This window comes from Megalops cyprinoides, chromosome 3 (genome assembly GCF_013368585.1).
Source record: "Megalops cyprinoides isolate fMegCyp1 chromosome 3, fMegCyp1.pri, whole genome shotgun sequence".
In the NCBI taxonomy this organism is placed as follows: Eukaryota; Metazoa; Chordata; class Actinopteri; order Elopiformes; family Megalopidae; genus Megalops; species Megalops cyprinoides.
Window position 1 is genome coordinate 22591546 of NC_050585.1, and position 19844 is coordinate 22611389.

At 45.5% G+C, this 19844-nt stretch overlaps 1 protein-coding gene across 1 annotated transcript in view; it reads right to left on the bottom strand.

Moving 5' to 3' along the window:
* The window catches only part of LOC118774704 (lysine-specific demethylase 6B-like), a 42107-nt gene extending 36062 nt beyond the window's left edge, over positions 1–6045 (bottom strand). Inside the window, exons 1-2 of the mRNA XM_036524144.1 lie at positions 5513–6045; positions 1697–2041 (exon numbers count right to left, since the gene is read on the bottom strand). The gene's annotated coding sequence lies outside the window, so the exon portion shown is untranslated. The remainder of the gene's footprint in view (positions 1–1696; positions 2042–5512) is intronic.
* Between the last annotated feature and the right edge of the window lie 13799 nt (positions 6046–19844).

A 19844-nucleotide genomic window follows, 5' to 3' on the forward strand; every position in this document is an offset into this window, starting at 1 on the left:
ACAGCGTGGGGCATGATGAAAAGGGCGCTCATGGTGCCATCTAGGTAGAAGAGAGGGGTAAGTCCATTTATATTGACGGACGGATCGATTGGGTGATCCGGGTGAAGCTCTACCCGGGTTCCTGGCCTGAAACTGGTCAGATCATCACTGTCGCTGCAACGTTCCCTGACTGGCTGCTTCACTGGGGAAATGGCCCCGCGCAGAACAAATGGATGCTCTCAAGATGTGAGGGTCTGATGGCCTGGTGGTCAGCTGACATCTGCACCGGCATAGGCAGAGGGAGAGGGGCTGTCTACGTGACTCTCAGCGCATACCTCATGTACACCCCGCTAGGTCCCCTCCCACTCCCCCTCCCACTCCTGTCACCATTACAGTCTCCCCCCATTCTCCCCTCAGCAGCAACCCCTCACCACACACAAACACGCACGCGCGCACACACGCACGCACGCACGCACACACACCTCCACACAGCATCCAGCTGTCTCAGTCTCTCCATGTTTCACTCCCCGGTTCAAACCTAGCAGGAAGTGTGAAGCTTTCACAGCGTATCTGAACATGTACTCTTCCCCTCTCCTACAGACTAACACATATGTAAAAAAGAGCAGGGGGGAGAGAGAGAGAGGGAGAGCCCAGCTGACTGCTCCTTAAGCCACTCCCCTTAGCAACAGTCCCTACTCTGCCTCTGCCCCATTGGCCAGTTGACAGCTCACATCACAATCCACTGCAGGCTCCTCCACCAATGAGAAGGCCTTGCTACAGACCTTTCAGCTCCAGGGTTCCATTTTTACCGTGGTAACAGAGAGCTGCTCCTAGCATGGTGGTGACAGGAGCTGGAGTCCACCTGTAATAGGGATGTGCATCTAAACCCGTGGATTTTAAAAGACAGCTTCTGCTTCCCTCCTCTCCAAAACTCAGGGGCTCCAACGGCAGTATGCTCTTATTCATCTCCTACTCATGGCTTACTTCTCACATTACAGTCACTGGAGCCATTCTTCTTCACAGGTACAACAGCAGTACCCCTGGGCTTTGAGGTGATCATCTTGTGATTATATGTCCAGTGTAGTATCTGCTCCATTATTGTCCATTAGTCTACACAGAAACATGCACTCACACACACACACAGGCACTCACGCACGCGTGCACACACACACACACACACAGGCACTCACGCACACACACACACACACACACACACACACTCTCTCTATAGCCCCCTTTTTGGGGCTCTCAATGCCGCGGTTTGGTTCACAGGGCATGCCCTCAACTTCCTGTTCCTGCACCAGCTGCTCCCCCCAGCCCCCATGCTGATTCAAACCCCCAGCAGGCCAACTGTCACTCCACATCTGCACAAACTCCTGCAACTGAATGCACACACACAAACACACACATACACACAAGCACACGATTTTATGTGTCTGTTTCACTAGGTAAATATCAATGCATTTCATCCTGAGTGTAGTGATGAATGATAAAACCATGAACACAATAAAAGGTCAAGCCTCCTCTCTTCAGCACACAGGAGCGCAATACTGCACGCACTGCTTATACAAGGGAGTGCGCTATTGCGCACACCGCTACTACACAGGCTGCAATGCGCAATGCACAGAGTTTGGCCAAACGGACACTAACAGAGCTCAGAAAAAAACAGGGATATGTGATGCAGATTCATGAATGATTTCATGACACAACCACTCACCTTTCATCCACTCAGGTCCACTCCACCACACCACACCTCCGCTGACTGTCTGTCGCCTCTGATTGGCTGCAGCTGACGCATTCCATCTCCACTGGCTGCTTGCTGAAGAAGACACCCCTTCCTCATGTTTACCAGTCTCTCTTGGGCATTTCTGCCTTCAAACTCTTGCAGCAGCATGTAGGATAACTCCATACGCTGATCCCAGGTTGGCTTCACATATTTTCACAAAGCTCGCAGATAGGTTTAGGGCCAGGTCAGCTGACCATGGATCAGCTGTTGGGGGGCTGTTTGCATCCAGAGCCTTCAGCAGCTGTGACCGCCTCCCCTGTGCTCTTCTGCTTCTCTCTGCGTGAATGAAAAAGGTGTAGGTTTCAACACAGAAATGCTGAGAACCACCGAATGCTGAACAGGAACAGTGGATTTAATGTGTTTAAAGCTGCAGTAAACCAAACACTCACACAGGGCAGGAAAGCCCAGCAGCAAAAGTACAGAGGTGTCAAATTTGCAGTGTGAGCGTGTGCTGTTCAGTTAGTGTGTGTGTTTTCTGGTTGGACAGTAAACTATCTGGTTTTCCCTTGCATCTCTGACAGGGTTAGGGATTCAGGCGGTGTTAGGGAGGCTGGGGTTGGGGTTTGGGGTGATGTTTGGGATGTTGGGGGCTGTGCTGCCCTGGGTTTTAGGGAGCTGCTAGGGGGACAGAGGAAGTTTAAGGAGAAACTGGAGGCAAAGCAGCTACTGGAATGTTATTCCCTCAGTACATTTAATGCAGTAGCATTTACCACATCTTCATATAATGCTGCATACTGTACATATGAAACCCCGCCCAAACAAACCATCTGGGGCCAGTGGTGTAAATGTAGTCTCCACCCTGACGAGCTGAAAAGCAAAGCTGTTCCCATTCAGCAGCCAGGAGCCTTTTACGAGTCATTTCTCCATTCACATGGCGCCCTCTGTTGGGCAACAATCTACACTGCAAACCCACCACCTTGCAGAATTTCTCTGCCTCTGGCTGTCACTCAAGACAGAAGATCAAAATTTTGCCTTATATACATGATGTTAAAATGTAAGACATTACTGCAGCAACATTACAGATGGGAAATAATTAACGACAATAGTAACAAAAATTGTGACAGTAATTTACATAATAATAGCTGCAGTGTGATGATTATAAGCCAAAAAAACTATAAACACCTGCAATAAAGAAAATACAAAGATGTTAAAAACAATAAAAGAAAACCTCCTCCCCCATTACTGACTTAAAAAAGTGAGTTTTATGACATTAAATGTGCTGTGTATATTTCCTGTAATGCAATTGTACCCGAGCTGAGACACCCTGATAAACTAAGTAGTGGGCACAGGTAGCTGTACCTGGTGCTGTACTAGGAGATGTTTCCCCGAGTAACTTTACGAAGGGCAAATGCCTATAACCCACTACTCTGAAGGTGACAATAAACAGCTTTCCCAGTGGTACTACAATTCATCTCAGACGCAAAGGGTGAATGGCAAATCATTCTGAAATCTATTAAACATGTCTTCCCCAGTTTAGGTTATTATCTGCACTTTCAAAAGTGTTAGACAAAGTATCATATGAGGGGCTTATTATCAAACCAAAATCGGTAGGAATTAACAGAGCTGTTAGATTGTAGTCAGACCTGATTTAGGCGTGGACATGAAATACAGAGAGTAATGATGAGAGGGCTTTTGTCTGAGCAGGGAGTTGTGGGAAGTTGAGTCCCTCAGGTATCAGTGTTGGGACCTCTGCTGTTCCTTATTTACAAAACAGTTACATTTTCTGATGATATTTAACTTGGAGGTGAAGCTAAGAGTATAACTTGGAGATTTAGCATGTATAATGTAAAGGTCTACATGTGGACAATAACAATGTAAGACAGGATTATTTTACAAGTGGGACAAAATTACAGTTTGTGTAACATGAAAAAGACTTGGTACTGCTAGTTGACTTAAGTCTGTCTGGATCTAGATATTTTTCTGAAGCAATTAAAAAGAGAAACAGGATACTAGCAACACAGGAAAAGACATTGACTACAAATCAAAGAAGGCTATATTGATATTACATACTACCTTTGTCAGACCACATCTGGGGTACCGTGTCCAGCTGTGGACACCACATTATATGATGGACATAGAGGCTCTTGAAAAAGTACAGAAAAGGACAACAAGACTGGTTCTAAAGATCAAATATATAATATACAGACTCAAGACACTCAATCTTTTCATCTAGAAAAAGAAGAGTAAGGGGAGATTTTACTGAGGTTTTTACATTTTTGAAAGGATTTTAAAAGGGATAAATAAAGTGGAGTTTAAGTGGAGTCTTAAACTCTTCTAAGACCAGTTTTGGCAGCAGAACGTGAAGGCATGGGTGGAAATTAGATTAGGAAGTATTTTTTCTCACAGAGTTATGGAATACATAGAATAGCTGATGAGAATTTGTAGTGGAAGCATTTAGTGTACAAAACCAGGCTTAACACTCTCTTAGATATGGTCTAACCTGTAGACAAAATAATGAGCCTAGCTTAGGTAAATGGCCTGGTCTGGACTTATGTTTATGCTCTCATGTAAAAAAGACATTCTGGGTAAAATCTTCAGTGATGCTGGTGCACCCTCTAGTGGTGACATGCACTTCTCTTTATTGCAATAAGAACGTGGCGCAAACACATGGCATTTTCGCAGACGCTCTTATCTACATATGAAGTTGGGTTTGTTTTTTAATCCGTGCTACGCAAAATGACCGCTCTTTCTAGCACGTGTGCGCGATATAGTGATAAAACTCTAGATCCTTTAAAATTCAGTGAATCTACAGTGCATCCAGATTAGATTCTTGAAGAGCACCGCAAGAAATGCGTGGAAAAATCTGTGGTAAGACTGAGAAACATTACGAAACGTCCCGCGGAGGTGCTGATGATAGCTGAAGACCCAAAGATGGAACTGTTGTAGCCTACATCATCGTGCCTAGTCGTCTATCGCAAGCCACACCGGCTATCGCTCCGCAATAAAATGCTTACTCAGCAACTTAACGTACTGAACTTGTCCCTTTCCCCAAAATTTATTCTTGGATATCGTTTAACTGTCAGAACTCCTCCACATGACAAAAGAGAAGGAAAAAACGCCCCCCCCATTTGTAATCGCCGGAAGTCCCGCTCTCTCGGCGACATCATTGTGTGATTATTACATAACTATACCAGACAAAACTTGTTTTGATACGTTGTGAATATTTAATGAAACGACTAGGCTTCAAGCCATTTTAGATGGCAAAGAAACAGGAATACTCGTGTCACAACGTTAGGGGTGGATTGCCAGCACAACTCCCACTTTCTCTTTCGGGTAAACCCGAAGTGTGTACGCACAAACACATGATGGTAATAATAATAATAATAATAATAATAATAATAATAATTGTTGTTATTGTTATTATTATAAATAATAATAAAAACCCACCCACCTAACTTGAATGACTACTATGTGTGCATACAAGAGATTTGAACGCACATATAGCAGATCTGAGTACATCAAGGGCAGTAGAAGCTAAATGGTAAAATAAAAAAAAATCCGCATCTGTAATTACAGATCGAACCGCAAAACCGTAGTCTAACACAGGGTATATAGAAAACTGGGCTTTACTTCAATAAATGGTCAATTTCTTCATCCCAGGTAACGTAACCTGTTCTTTATAAATTACTCTTATACGTGCAATAATTTAAAAAGTTGAAAAGTTACGTATCTGACCTTCCTCAATTTCGCCTTCAGAGATGTCACAATCGTCAAGAAAAATACATGTAACATGTAATACATGCATACCGATAGCTCATTGCCTCCGTTTTCCGCCGTGACAGCCGCCGGTGCGGCCACGCAACCTGTACAGCTCCCCCGATATGTCATTGGACGTGCATCCCAAAATCCGCGTAGGCATGATATGCACGTGCACCCACCTCACACGTAGGCATGACAAAAACGTTCGTACAAGCTGCCTTCGTACAAGTCATCTTAGGTGCGTATCCGATAACAACCACCAAGCGACCAACACGTTTGGTCCCAAAAATAGTCTCCGACAGTCCTGGTTTTCGTGGATAATCATTTCATTTACGTGTTCATGAAATAACAGTTCGTAAAACCTCGAACTCAGTTGATAGAATTGCCAATCCGTGTGCACGCCACAGTAGGTTTGCGACATTTGGTGTAATCCTGCTTGCCAAAAGCCAAGCACTAGCGATAAGAAAACGCATCCGTATTTTGTATGAATCAAAGTGGTGCTGTAGGTTGAGAACAGGAGAACTGCGCAGTTTTTATTCGATTGGAACGCACAGCCTCCCTAGCGCACTTACGCGCTCTATTCCTGCTCTCTCCTCCTCCCCTCGTTCCTCCCTCCCTCCTTCCCTTCGCGTGTTCTCTCTCTCTCTCTCTCGCTCGCTCTCTGTTTCCAAGTTTTGTTTTTTTTTCCACTGGACAATATACATCAGGCCCGCCCCTTTCCCTGGAAAATAGACACGAAAGACTGTCAAAGTTATACGTTTCCTCTTCTTCGTACACGGAATTTATTTGTTATATTCAGGAACTGCTTACCCCCCCCCCAAAAAAAAACTTTACACGTCTTGCCAAGAAGGTTGAAACTGACTGATAATAGAGTTAGTCCACATAAACTATGTTTGAGCTTTAAAGCACGCTCACTATCCTGCCCTTATGGTATAAAACTCAGATTGGCCAGGTTTTATGAAGGAGCTGTCAACACCTGCCAGATCCAAATGACGAAGACTGTGTATTTTGGCGAAATGTTGCGTGTGTTTTTGTGTCTGTCTGCTTGGTTGTACGTGTGCGTTTGCCGTTCTATGATGCTTATGGGCAGATGATTGACATACTGGATGTTTTCATTCTGTGCATTAACGACAGCACTAAATATTCATACATCATTTACATATATGAACATGTAAAATAAAGTTTAAATCCCCAATAGCGTGATTGGAAAATAAAGGTGTAAGAATAAGAAACACCGCTAGATGGCAGTCATGTAGTTCTTGGGGTACATAATGTACATGTTGTTTTAGTAGCGTGCTAACGTTCTCAGATCTTAAACAGCACAAACTAGATAGTAATCAATAGCATATATACCGTCACATGACAGATATCACATGTTAAAGTGAACAGATTGCAGAGATAAAGAGAGGTGAAACGAGAGGCATGAGTCCGTGCACTTCTATAAACGTTGCGAAGACACTTGTGAAAGGTCGTGGCAGCGTAATAAAAAATACAAAATAATCTGAAACCTTATCAGGGGCTGACTTCACCCCTGTGAAATGTACTGTGGAACGGGTGTTATTCGCTTGCACATTTAATGTAAGGTGCTTTAATCAACTATGAGCTCTAGTTTTACTCAGCTTCCGCGGTTTACGGCTGGGATTGGACCCCTGTGCTCTCCCTCTGTCTGGGATGAGTTCTGTGCCAGCGGAAGCAAACTTCAGGGTCGCTGTTCTAATGGGGGCGAAGCGTGCAGAGGCGGCAGGGCTGCAGGGGGCAGGTTCGGACTGCATACAAAGCTTACACACAGTGCGTCACATTTGACAGCATTTGCTGTGATGTTGGTGGCAGCTTGAATCCACAATGAAATGAGAGACTTGGTGCATACGGCCAATCTGGCCTATTTTAATTTGTGTACATTTTAAACAGATCTATTGATTATTTTGTTCATAAGCGATAATTTAGAGCATGCCATTAAAATTCCAGTATATCCTCATTAGTTTATCATTCTCAGTGCCATTGTGTATTATTTAAGAAGGATATGCTTGTCCCCTTTTGCTACAAATATTCAATGAATGATTGTATTTCAGGGTTTAAAATTTGTAGTGTTTTGGTCCAAAGTTGTGGTTCTGTAGGGCAGTAGATTTGTTAGTATCAGAGGTAATGATCCATAGCACTATAGCGTGCAGGTGAACCTTACAGTGGAAAGAGTGTATTCATTTTTGCCACGACTCTGGTATACTAAGGTGTTAAAGATAAGGCTCACGCTTGATCAATAGACTGTCCTGGCTGTGACTCTGACTCTGTGGCTGTGACTCTGGCTCTGACTCATTCTGCAGGAGGTGAATGCGGAGACTGCAGGACAATTGCGACACTTCAAGTAACCATGGCAGCCATGCCACTCAGAGAAATGTTGTTTCTGTGCAGACCACGGCTGCCCTTGGCTGAGTCTAAATTTAGCTGTTGTCTTAAACACACTCACACATGCTCACAAGGCACACAATTTTGAGTGTCTCTGTGCATTTGAGTGTGTGTATGTGTCTATATGAGTGTGTGTATTTGTGTGTGAATGTAAGTGCACATGTGTTTTTCTTTTCTGCTGTGTTCCTCATTGGGTGAGGAGTTTATCCAAAAGAAAACACAGCCAATCTTCCAGTCCCTCATGGAGAATAGAGCTCTTTGCTCCGGCTGGGATGGTAATTGAATCGTGCTGCAGGTCGGATTCTAATCTCCAGCAGATGGCCTGGGCATTCCAGCATAATCCAGCAAGACTCACAGTCATCTGATGATGGTAACAGTGTGATCAAAGTGCTCAGTGCTTGCTCTAGAGGGCGATGTTGCACTTTAGGAAACCGAATCAGAGTGTGGGTTGCGCTGATACCATTTAAAAACAGTGGTCACTAGGGAGCAGCCCTCAGGCTGATTCTTATGTTTTTCAAGAACACAAGGCAGTAAATGATCTGGGTGTACCAAAACACATTTTCAACATACCTTAAGAGATGGGCTCTGAGTCTCAGTGAGCGGTATGTACGTTACTACAGTCTTTTCTACACAGTCTGTGTCTCACTGTGGCTGTAGGAGGAGCCCACAACAAGCCTCTCACCTTCCATTGGCTCAGCACCTACAGCCAATCAGCAGCAGTCTATCCACAAGTCTTCGGGGTGGCAGGGTGGCGCCCCCAAACTGCTGACCATACAGTGCCTGTTCAGGGGTGCGTGTCAGTTCCACTGCAGATCAGATGTCCACACAGCTGATTCTTTCATACTTAATCACTTCTCGTGCCACAGGATTAGAAAACTGCTTCATACTAAATCATTTCAATTAAACTAAGAGATTTGGGTTACATCAAACAAATGTGATTCCAGCAAACATATCAGAGATCAGTTTTCACCTAAATCCATTTTTTTCCATTAGAACAAATGATTTGATGTGAAGCTTACTGAAGCAAAGCAACTTGCAACAGGAATTAGTTGCTAAGCAGTTGCTAAGGGGTGGTGATTATCTAAACCTGTACACTTGATATTCATGCAAAAACAATCAATAACAAGTTCAGAATAATTATTGATTCAAAGTAACACATAGCTGTTACCATACATGAGACTGTGTAAGTACTGCAGCATAGCTATGTGTTACACAGTGCAGTTACTGCAGTATAGCGACATGTGAGAGTGTAATTACTCCAGCACAGGCCTGTGTGAGAGGGTGTAATTACTGCAGCGTGGCTATGTGTGAGAGAGTATTATTACTGCAGCATAGCTATGTGTGAAAGATGATTATTACTGCAGCATAGCTATGTATGAGAAAGTAATTATTTATTAATTCATTTCAGAGTGTTGTGGCTGATGCAGTGCTGCCCTTATACTGTCCACATCAACTCTGTTTTCCTCTTGATTCTGTATGAATCGGTGAGCCCCCGCGGCCATTCAGATGGGTGGGAACCCTGTGATCCTCCACATGATGAACTGTGTCACCAATCTGAATATCACCTCATTTTTCCAGCAGTTTTTGGGTGGTAAGATGTGAGGTTTTGGTACAGTCTTGGCTTTAGGACATACTGTTGTCACATAAAAGAGAGGAAGCTGTGCATGTAGTTCGTCAGTTGGGCTGTTGTACCTTTTGACCAAGGTGCTTAAACTGAACAGCTTCAATATGTACCCAGCTGTATGAATGGATGACATGTACAATCTAAGCTTCATAAATCACACTGCATATTGCAGTGAAACTTGGAGTTTCTGCCAAGTGAATTTAAAACAGTACAGAGGACCCAGTGGCAGTTTAACATCGTAGATCTTAGAACTGCAGAAGGAGAAGACCTGAGATTCAAACCGTGAGGAGTCTGGCACGATTAAGGTGAAGAGGCGCATATTCGAATTAGAATGAGGAGGCATGTATCAGAATTAAAAGAGTGAGGAGTTGGCCAAGATGAAAGGAGGTGCAGAGGGAGAGAGAGGGCCCAGGATGGACAGAGAAGGTGAAAATCAAGCCCTGTACTTGGTCTAGGAGCCAGCGGAAATAAGTGGTAGTGTCAGTGGTCAGTGCAGGTGGGCTGACTGGACAGTGAACTTCCCAGTGAGGGACACACACCTCATTACGCTTCCATACCCTGCCCTGACCTCCATGTAATCTCCTCACAGTGTGCCACTGTGGTGAAACATTGTGAGGGTGTTGCGAGCTGGTTGGCTGGGAGTCATTGACAGATGTACGCTGACATTGGTCTGTTAGAGCTCAGTGTGTTCGCTGAAGGTTTCTTAGGGGAATAGATGTACGATGTCAAGGTTGTTTACGGCTGGTCCCTGTATGTTTTCCACATAAACAGCCTTGATCCCTCTGTCCCCCTCTCTCTCTCTCCGGCTCCCTCTCCCTCTCCCCTGTCTTTTTCTGTCCAGGCATCAGGGCTCCAGTTTAAATCAGTTCCAAGAACACTTCTCACATGTTTTCACAATGTTGCTCAGATGTTGTGAAAATGTTTTGGATTTCAGCAGCACACTAGAATGCCAGGACTCACCGTACATTGCAAATTACATCAGACTGGGAACACATGAAAGCTATGGTCCAATTAAGGACTACAAATATAATCCAATACATCAATTAGGCAAAGTCAATTAGCACGGCTTCCAATTAGGATAAATCTGTTTGGTGAGGGCCCAGCTATAACGAGCTGCTGGAGTCAGTAGCTGTGCCCAGAATGTTGTGATCATTCTCAGACATCCCCAAAAATAGACTGCCTCATCCTGACCGCATCAGCTGATCCCCACCTAACAAGAAACATCTTCACAACATTAGCAGAACATTTTTGCAACCCAGTGAAGTTGCTACAATGTTGCCATCATGCTGTCAGAGTGGTTTGTGGTCTGTTGCCTAGAATAGTGTAGGGACTCTGACGGCATTTAGGACTGAAACAAGGTTGATTCTGGGCAAGGTGATCAGTACAGCTGTCTGTCTCTGCAATTTATCCCACCCCACTGGGTTTCTGCGTAATATACTCTTTGTCACCGTAGATCCAAGGATACACACAGTCAGAACATTTTTCACATTTTGGCAGTTTTTCTTCTACATTAACTCATTCATCTCATATTTGGCATGTTCTCTGGTCACGTCTTGGCCACCCGAGCTATAGCCTACATGGTAACTAATACTGTTATCTTTAATGTTCTTTATAAACAAGAGCTATTTTTTATTAACATGGGTGCACTCTTTTATAGAATATGTGTGTGTGACAGAGAGCTATCACTATGGCTAGACCCGGGTTCGAGGCCGGGTGGGGTGACTGCTCTTGCCCTTCGCTACATATGGTGTCAAGTGTGGGATGGCTTGCCGTGAGGCCATTGGAGGCATGCCGAGTGTATGAGCCATATGAGGGACCTCCAGTTTAGGTTGACCCTGGTGTGAAGGACCCCAGAGATGGGTGAAGCACCAGTGAGTGGGGCACCCTGGGATGGGAGAAGTACGGTGGCGGAATGCGTGAAGTACGCCTCTGTGCGTGAAGCGCATGGGCAGTGTGACCAAGTGCTGTCACTACGGGCTGAGTATGCGCTCTGACTGCCTTACCAACGAGCCTGGCTCTTTGGCTTTACGGTCCAGCTGCAGGTTTGGTACCTCGTAGATTCGGGTTCAAGGCTGGGTGGGGTGTCTGCTTTCGCCCTTTGTTACAGTGTGCCACATTCTTCACACATCATCTGGTAGTATTGTCTTAGCCTCAGCATGAAGGGACAGTGACCTATCTCTCCTCAGACCAGAAATAATCTGTATCATCCCGTAACCAAAAACATTCAAATGATGAAATTTGATCAGAATGTATTTTTAGTGAAATGGGACTGGCACAAATCTTTCCAGTATTTAGATGAATTAGTGAGACCAACAGCCGTGTGCAAATAAAAGCCCTTCAGTGTGCTTCTGACACACACACACACACACACACACACACACACACACACACACACACAAACTCATGCTTTCACACACACATACACACTAAAACACTCACACACACACATACACACACATGCCCTGCTGGTAGCGCTGTGTCCTGATAGAGGAGCACGTTGTAGAGAGTATGATTGGGGATATGATGAGAGTATGAAGGGGACTGCTGCAGCTCTAAGTGAAGGCTGTATGTGAATAAAGTCCAGAGGACAAGTGCTGCTTTGACAGATCCACATACACTCTAATCTGCTGCTGTATCCTGCTATTGACATCGAGCTGGCAGGGAGCAGCGTGATGTCACTGATCCCTGATCAGCGCTAATTGGACTGATGTTCCGACGCATTGATGGACGCTGACCCCAGAACACTGTGAGTGGATCAAAGCAGGGTCTCAAGAAGAAAATTAAAAACACCTGATTTTTTTGGAAGATTCCTTATAACAACCATCTGCATCTGTCCAGCTGTTATACAGAGCACCTATTCACACACGGAGCTTTCAAAAATACCAGAAGGGCCGGCCTATCCCAAACGGGAAAAGGCTGATCACCCTGGAAAACTGACTGACTAAGCTCACCACGCATGATGCTTTCATGCCAGAGAGGGAGTGAGCAGGTAACACACACCTGGAGATCAATATTAACCACCAAGCATTGCTGTTTCACACACGTCTGTGTGCTTGAGGCATTATGTTTTGCAGATTAGAGAACACTGTATTCACATGTAGTATCCACAGCCATGTAACAGGTCAAAGGTCACAACACAAGGGCAACAGAAAGAGGTCAAAGGGCACCAAGAAGTTACTCCTTCAGTTTTTCATCAATGTTCTTCTTCTGGCCAAGAAAGGTAACAACATTACAGTCAGGCTGTAATTCAATAAGTGTGTGAGAGAGAGTTTTGGCAGGAACGTACATTGTAAAGTCACGCCAATAAAGCACAATTTAAGCTTGAATCTGAGAAAGAAGGGACAGAGGGAGTGGTAGAGAGTTGTTGACAGAGTGGGAAAGAGAGTGAGAGAGTGAGGGAGGGGATAGATGAGGAGATGGAGAAGGAGGGAAGGGATATGGGGACAGTAACAGAGATGAGGGTGAGCAGGACAGGGAGATAACAAGAGAGTGATAGAAATGGTGGGGGTAGAAGAGGTGGAAAGGTTGACAGAGTGATTGGAGCAGAGATCTTGTACTTATCATGGTGTCAGAGGTCACCCACTGAGTCCATGGTCTCCTGTGTCACCAGACCCCGGGTGTGGCCACACACACATTCTCATTAGGAGGGAGAGACAGAGCCTGTGAAGAGTGCAGATCTGTGTGTGTGTGTGTGTGAAAGCGCTGCCGTGCTGTTCCCAGGGAGGGCTCAGATTAGAATCACATTTTATCATCCACAAACACTGTCTAGTTTCCGCTGCCAGACCCGCCCCCCAGCCCCCTCAATGTGCCACAATATTTCAGTTTAAAAAATCAACAGCGCATTCTAATGCCTTGTGTTTGTGAGATTACTTCAGGCTGAGTAATTCTGCCGCCGAGCAGTTTGTGCTGCTGCCGCAGAGGTCAGTGGGGATGTGCGCATGACCCACTGATTAAACAGCCAAATCCTGGTTTTAATCAGAAAAGCAGTCACCATTAAAACACAAACAAACAAAACTGAAGGAATAAAGGAAGTAAATAGAAGTGCGGGGAAGTAAAAGCTGAGAAGAGAGAGAGGGAGAGAGAGAGAGCCGCTGGTTGGGAGCCGCCAGCACGCTCTGCAGCGGAAACAAAGCTCTGAATGCGGGTTCTGCTTGAGCTCTCCGAGTGAATGTGCGCTGCAGGGGTAGACGGGGGTTTTTCTGCGATGGAGAGGAAGCGCGCCCTGAGCCCCTGGGGAAGGCCAGTAACATAACCTACTTCTCTGCTGTTTGTGCTGCGAAACCCCCCCCGAGGCTTTAATCTGACACAGCGCCAGGGATTATGCAGCAAATGTTATAGAACAAACAAAACTGGCGTCAGGCAGGTCAGGGATCTGGAGACAATACGCTGCGGATCACGTGGCCGCCGCGGGTCCTGTGCCATGCATACCGTTCCCACAACATTTCTGCAACGCTGCAGCAACGTTGCTGCGTACCACCAAAAATCACAGGCAGGTCACAGCCGTATATCACTGACAGCGAAAAAAACATTCAATACAATTACACGCAGGCCTAGCATATCATCCGCAAACAGATTCTGCAATACTGGAGCCAAAATGGCTGGGAATCCAACATTGCACAACTTGAAATCAAAATATCGGGTCAAAAACTTTCAAAAACTTTCTTTCTTCTTTCTTGGATGTGATGACTAGACCTCTTTGCACTTTAATGGAATGGCTTCCTATGTCAAACTCACCCCCGTTAATGATTACAAAATACTAGTAACGTAACAGTATCCAAGAGACTTTGCCCAGCTCCCACAAGCTTTCATATTGTTTGTAGGGTTAGATTTTGTGGTTTTAGAAGTAGTTGGTGCGACGTAGTGTGTGTGCAGGGTCAGTGAGTGTGTGTGCGGGGTTAGAGAGTGTGTGTGTGGGGTTAGTGACTGTGTGTGTGGATTGTAGTTTGTGTGGTTGCAGGGTTAGTGAGCTTGTGTGTGGGGTTAGTGAGCATGTGTGTGGATTGTAGTTTGTGTGGTTGTGGGGTTAGTGAGCGTGCGTGTGGTGTTAGTGAGTGTGTGTGCGGATTGTTCTTTGTGTGGTTGTGGGGTTAGTGAGCGTGCGTGTGGTGTTAGTGAGCATGTGTGCGGATTGTTCTTTGTGTGGTTGTGGGGTTAGTGAGCGTGCGTGTGGTGTTAGTGAGCGTGTGTGCGGATTGTTCTTTGTGTGGTTGTGGGGTTAGTGAGCGTGCGTGTGGTGTTAGTGAGTGTGTGTGCGGATTGTTCTTTGTGTGGTTGTGGGGTTATTGAGTGTGAGTGCATCGGCTTTGTTCCCTGTCCCTCTCTCTGTCTGTGGTCCTCTGTTCCACTGGGTCTTAGTGAGGAATAATGTATACAGCCAGTACAGGATCTGAAGTTATTGAAAATCAACCCTCCGTACTGAACCTCTGCTGAAACCTGGGTCCAGAGCCAATGAAAAAAGCTCACTGTGTGCTGTGTACTCCCGACAGAAATGAAGGTGTTCTCTCTCTGTTAAACCCTCCTGTGCATGCTGGCTCAGGAGGGCTGAGGCTGATAATGTGAGCTGCATATGAGAGTGTGGAGGGGAGACACAGCGAATGCCAACTCAGGAACAGGAACAGACCCAAACGGCATTTCCCTCCGTGTGCGTTTTAGCTAAAGAGGAGGCCCTTCCCCGCAGACCCTCTGCAGTGCAACTTCAGAAAACTCAGCAGTCTTCTGCCCCAGCTGCCTGTCCCGGGAGCTACTGTAAAACATGCTATCAGTCCTACCTGCTCCTCAGCCCAACAGGTGGTATACATCTTTTTTTTGGAATAAAGAGACCTAGATCTGTCAGACGTATTGATCCAAGTATGAAAGTAAATAAATAAGTAAATAAATATCCCCAAAAGATGCTTTCAGGGGGAAGAGGCTAAATCTACTCCAGGACTGTGAGGTAAAGATGGAAGAATACAGCTTCAGCTTCGGACATGGAAATATGCCATTAAGTTATACCCCTTTCCCACTGTAGAGATGCAACCAGGCTGGCTCATTATACCCCTTTCCCACTGCAGAGATGGAACCAGTCTGGCTCATTATACCCCTTTCCCACTGCAGAGATGGAACCAGGCTGGCTCATTATACCCGTCTGCCACTGTAGAGCTGGAACCAGAGTGGCTCATTATAGCTCTTTTCCCAGGTAGACCACGTTTGCCTCTATGCTACTTTCTCCACTTATGTCCTCTGACTATAAATCATTCTTTTGAAGGGACTCATGATTCTTTTTTAAGATCAACAGCACAGAGTGAGTCGGTTTCTTCTTGTGCCTTTTGTTTCTTAATTATTCATGTGGTGAGAGGAAGAGAAAGATGGAAGAACAAAGAGAGGGAGAGAAGGAGAGAGAGAGGTGAGGGTGTCTCTCTACCTGCCTGCTATGAATCTGTGCCACACTGCTGTGCCTCTTTTCCTTGTGTCTCAGTGCCTCTGTGCAGTTTGTCTGTGTGTGCCTGTGTGTCTGCGTCTGTGTAGGTTTGTATCTTTGTGCCTCTATGACTGTTTCTGTGTCTCTGTGTCTCTGTGTGCCTGTGTCTCTCTAGATCCATATCTCTGTTTCTCTCTCTGTGTGTCACTGTCTGTGTGTCTGTGTATCTGTGCTTCTGTGTTTCTAGGTCTGTGTCTCTGTGTCTCTGTTTCTCTGTCTCTGTCTCTGTCTCTGTGTCTCTTTGTCTCTTTGTCTCTTTGTCTCTGCGTCTCTGTGTCTCTGTGTCTCTGTGTCTCCGTGTCTCTGTCTCTGTCTCTGTGTCTCTTTGTCTCTGCGTCTCTGTGTCTCTGTGTCTCTGTGTCTCCGTGTCTCTGTCTCTGTCTCTGTGTCTCTGTGTCTCTGTGTCTCTTTGTCTCTGCGTCTCTGTGTCTCTGTGTCTCTGTGTCTCTGTGTCTCTGTCTCTGTGTCTCTGTCTCTGTGTCTCCTTGTCTTTGTGTCTCCGTGTCTCCGTGTCTCTGTCTCTGTCCTGCTGCCATTACTGCAGTATGGGGAGTGTAGGGCCTGCAGTTTTCTCTTCTAGCAGAGCTCTCAGATTAATGTCTTTCTCTGTTTATCCTCTGTCTCATGCTTTTCCACTGCTGCTCTTCTCCATCTCTTGCCTCCTTTATCTCTCTCTCTTTTTAATTCATTATTCATCCAGTAAAATCTGTGGCTAAGTGCTTGGTAAACATGTGTTACGGTAAGCAAACAACATCAACAAAACATGTTTATGAAAGATAAATGACAGAACTCCAGCACTCAAATGAGATCTGCATCTCCACCTGTAGAGCAATTCAACGAAAGCGCAGAACTGTGGCTGGGATACCACAAACTCAGGAATGAAAATCTCACTCACAATGTGTTCCCCATCACTCCCTGCAGTCCACAAAATCCAATTTTGTAATTTCACATTAAGGTAACAAGGCGTAGCAATTTCAAAATAAAAGTAATTGGACGAAACCCAAAGTCAGAAGCAGAAATAACAGATCATCTTTTAGATGATGACCATGAAGCTGGTGTCCCTTCCAGCCTGCCTTTTCTCCCATGACATTGGTGTTTGCACACACAAACACAGAGAAAGGCCATGCCAGGGCCACAGGGACCACAGAGACACCTACACAGCACAGGTGTGTCTGAAGCAGAGATAAGAAGATGGCTTTGACGAGCAGGGAAATATTCCCGCAGCTTTGATCAGGAGCAGTGACTGTGCTGCTCGTTACCCCATGTGGATGTGCGATTATTTTTAGCTGGAACTCCCCCCACCCCACTCCTGCCCATCCCGGGTGACTGTTTCTCTTATTTAGGTCAGCGGGCTACAGAGAACCCAAAATGAGCCAATCATGGAATCAGAACAATCTGAGCGCTCTCTCACCTCAACATCCCAGATACCCATGCGGTGCAACGCAGGCCAGTCAGGGGCATGACACAGTTATTTATGAAAGCATTCACTGATACATAAACCTGAATTTGGAATTACACTGACATGCTCGTAGGACCCTCACTGCTGCCGAAGCAGCCATTATTGCTATTACTGTGATTTCTCTGATCCAGCATGAATATAATGCTTTTACGCATGAAACATTCAGTGCTGCCACTGCCGAGCTAAAGCACTGAATCTCATTTCCACTCGCCTTTCAACAAACAGTGAGACACAGAGGGACATAACCTGATATTAATTCTGTTTTAATGTATTCATTTTGTTAGAGAGTGAGTGTGTAGTGGCATGTGTTAGAGAGTGAGTGTACAGTGGCATGTGTTGGAGAGTGAGTGTGTAGTGGCATGTGGTAGAGAGTGAGTGTGTAGTGGCATGTGTTAGAGAGTGAGTGTGTAGTGGCATGTGTTAGAGAGTGAGTGTGTATTAGCATGTGGTAGAGAGTGAGTGTGTAGTGGCATGTGTTACAGTGAGTGTGTAGTGGCATGTGTTACAGTGAGTGTGTAGTGGCATGTGTTAGAGAGTGAGTGTGCAGTGGCATGTGTTAGAGAGTGAGTGTGTAGTAGCATGTGTTAGAGAGCGAGTGGTTACCACAGCACTGCCTATGCATATGAGAATTAGTACAAGCAGGAATTGAAAACAAATCACTCAGGCAATGGCTAGACAAACAGATGGACAAATACACACACAAGGACTACAAAGGGAGGAGAGAAGAAGAAAGGGAAGAAAACAAAAACTAGCAGGCAGAGAGAAGGATGTGGGTGGAGAAGAGAGGCAGGAAGTCAGGCAGTAACACACAGGGGTGCGATGAGGGACATGGAGGGAAATGAATAGAAATGAACCCTGCTGCTGAACATGACAGCAAATTATAACAATGTAATCAATACTGCTCCCAAGAGAGACAGCTATCAGTGAACACATATAGAGATACATAAATACACACACAAACACACATACTCTCAAAGAGCTCTCACACACACGCACACACACACAGCTCAGAATCAGTTCACAACCTGGAGCTCCACAATCCATAGGTGAGCAGCTCAGAGGCCATTGTGTGCATTGGCTAAATTAATTCTCTGGAGAACAAATAGAAACCTGTAACCCCACCTGAGCCCACCGTGCTGCCCCTGCATCCCTGCAGACCTATTGCTCTCTGCGCATCGAAGAAATCATTCACCATCCCGCTATTTATGCTTTTACACTGTTTTCCAGCAGTCTCTCACTCACATTGTCTCAGCTACAGGGAATCATCTCTTGATTTTTTTTCCAATTAGCTCCAGGTTTTCTGGCTTTTGTGGGGTTTCATTAGCTCTGGAAAGTGTGATATGGCCAACGTTCTACTATACAAATGCTCTGCAACCAGTGAAATGTGTGTGTAAAAGTACTTGTGCTTTTTTAATTGATTCTCTTTGTGAAGTTCCCACACCAGTCTGGAACAGTGTTAGATTTGTTGCTTGGTGCTTTCAGAGAAATAGAGGGAGCTGACAGGTTTGAAAAGTTGCTATGATTTCAGATTTTTTTCAGGCAACAAAAGTTTCAAGTTGGCCACACTAAACCCAGCTGAGAACTGTTACCTGCTGCACTGGGACTATGGCAGTTTCAGTGAACTGGGCCATTTACATGCATGTCACTGGCTGGATTACTGGGGTCAGTGTTCTTCCACCCACAGTAAAACAAGGGGACCCCCCATGATCGAATGGCCTGACGAACCCAGATGGGTCACTATGGCAACTGCCTCCATAGTGACTGCAGCTGTCCCCTCTGTGTTCTGAGCCAGTGCTAGGGACTGTGTTTTAGGGGTGCTGGGGTCACTGCAATTTGACGAACCTGCGCTGCGTTTATTGCTGTTATGACTGGGACAAGGTGTTGCTATGGTAATAAAGGGCGAGGCTCATTAGCACACCAGGTGCTAATTGAGATAGCGAAGGAGGAGAGGAGATGACCCACAGTTTCACTTCTCTTTCATGCCCTCTCTCTGCTCCCATTATCTCATTCTGTCTGTTTGTCTCCTCTTTTCCTCCCCATCACCATCACAATACAAGCAATTTATAAATCAGCTGCACATGGAAAAACCCACTTAACCCAGCATGTTGTTTTCAGGTCTAATTGTTGCTTGTCTCTGCTTCCTGTCGACCTTGAGGCTGTCTTTTACTCCGCTCTCACTTTGGCTGTTTTTTCTGTGAAAAGTTCTGGCTGTTCTTCGTCTGTTTTCAGGGACTTGCACATCTAAAGCCGTCTGGGCCGCACTCTTCATAGAGTTTTACTGAATTCAGTCTGTCACGGCAGCATCTCAACACAAACACACTCACTATTCCAAGGGTTTATATTATGCATGAACAGAGAGACAGACAGACAGACAAGCAGACAGACAGACAGCCAGGCTGGCAGCGGTAGCAGGCTCAGTGCTTACTGAGGCCCTTGGCTC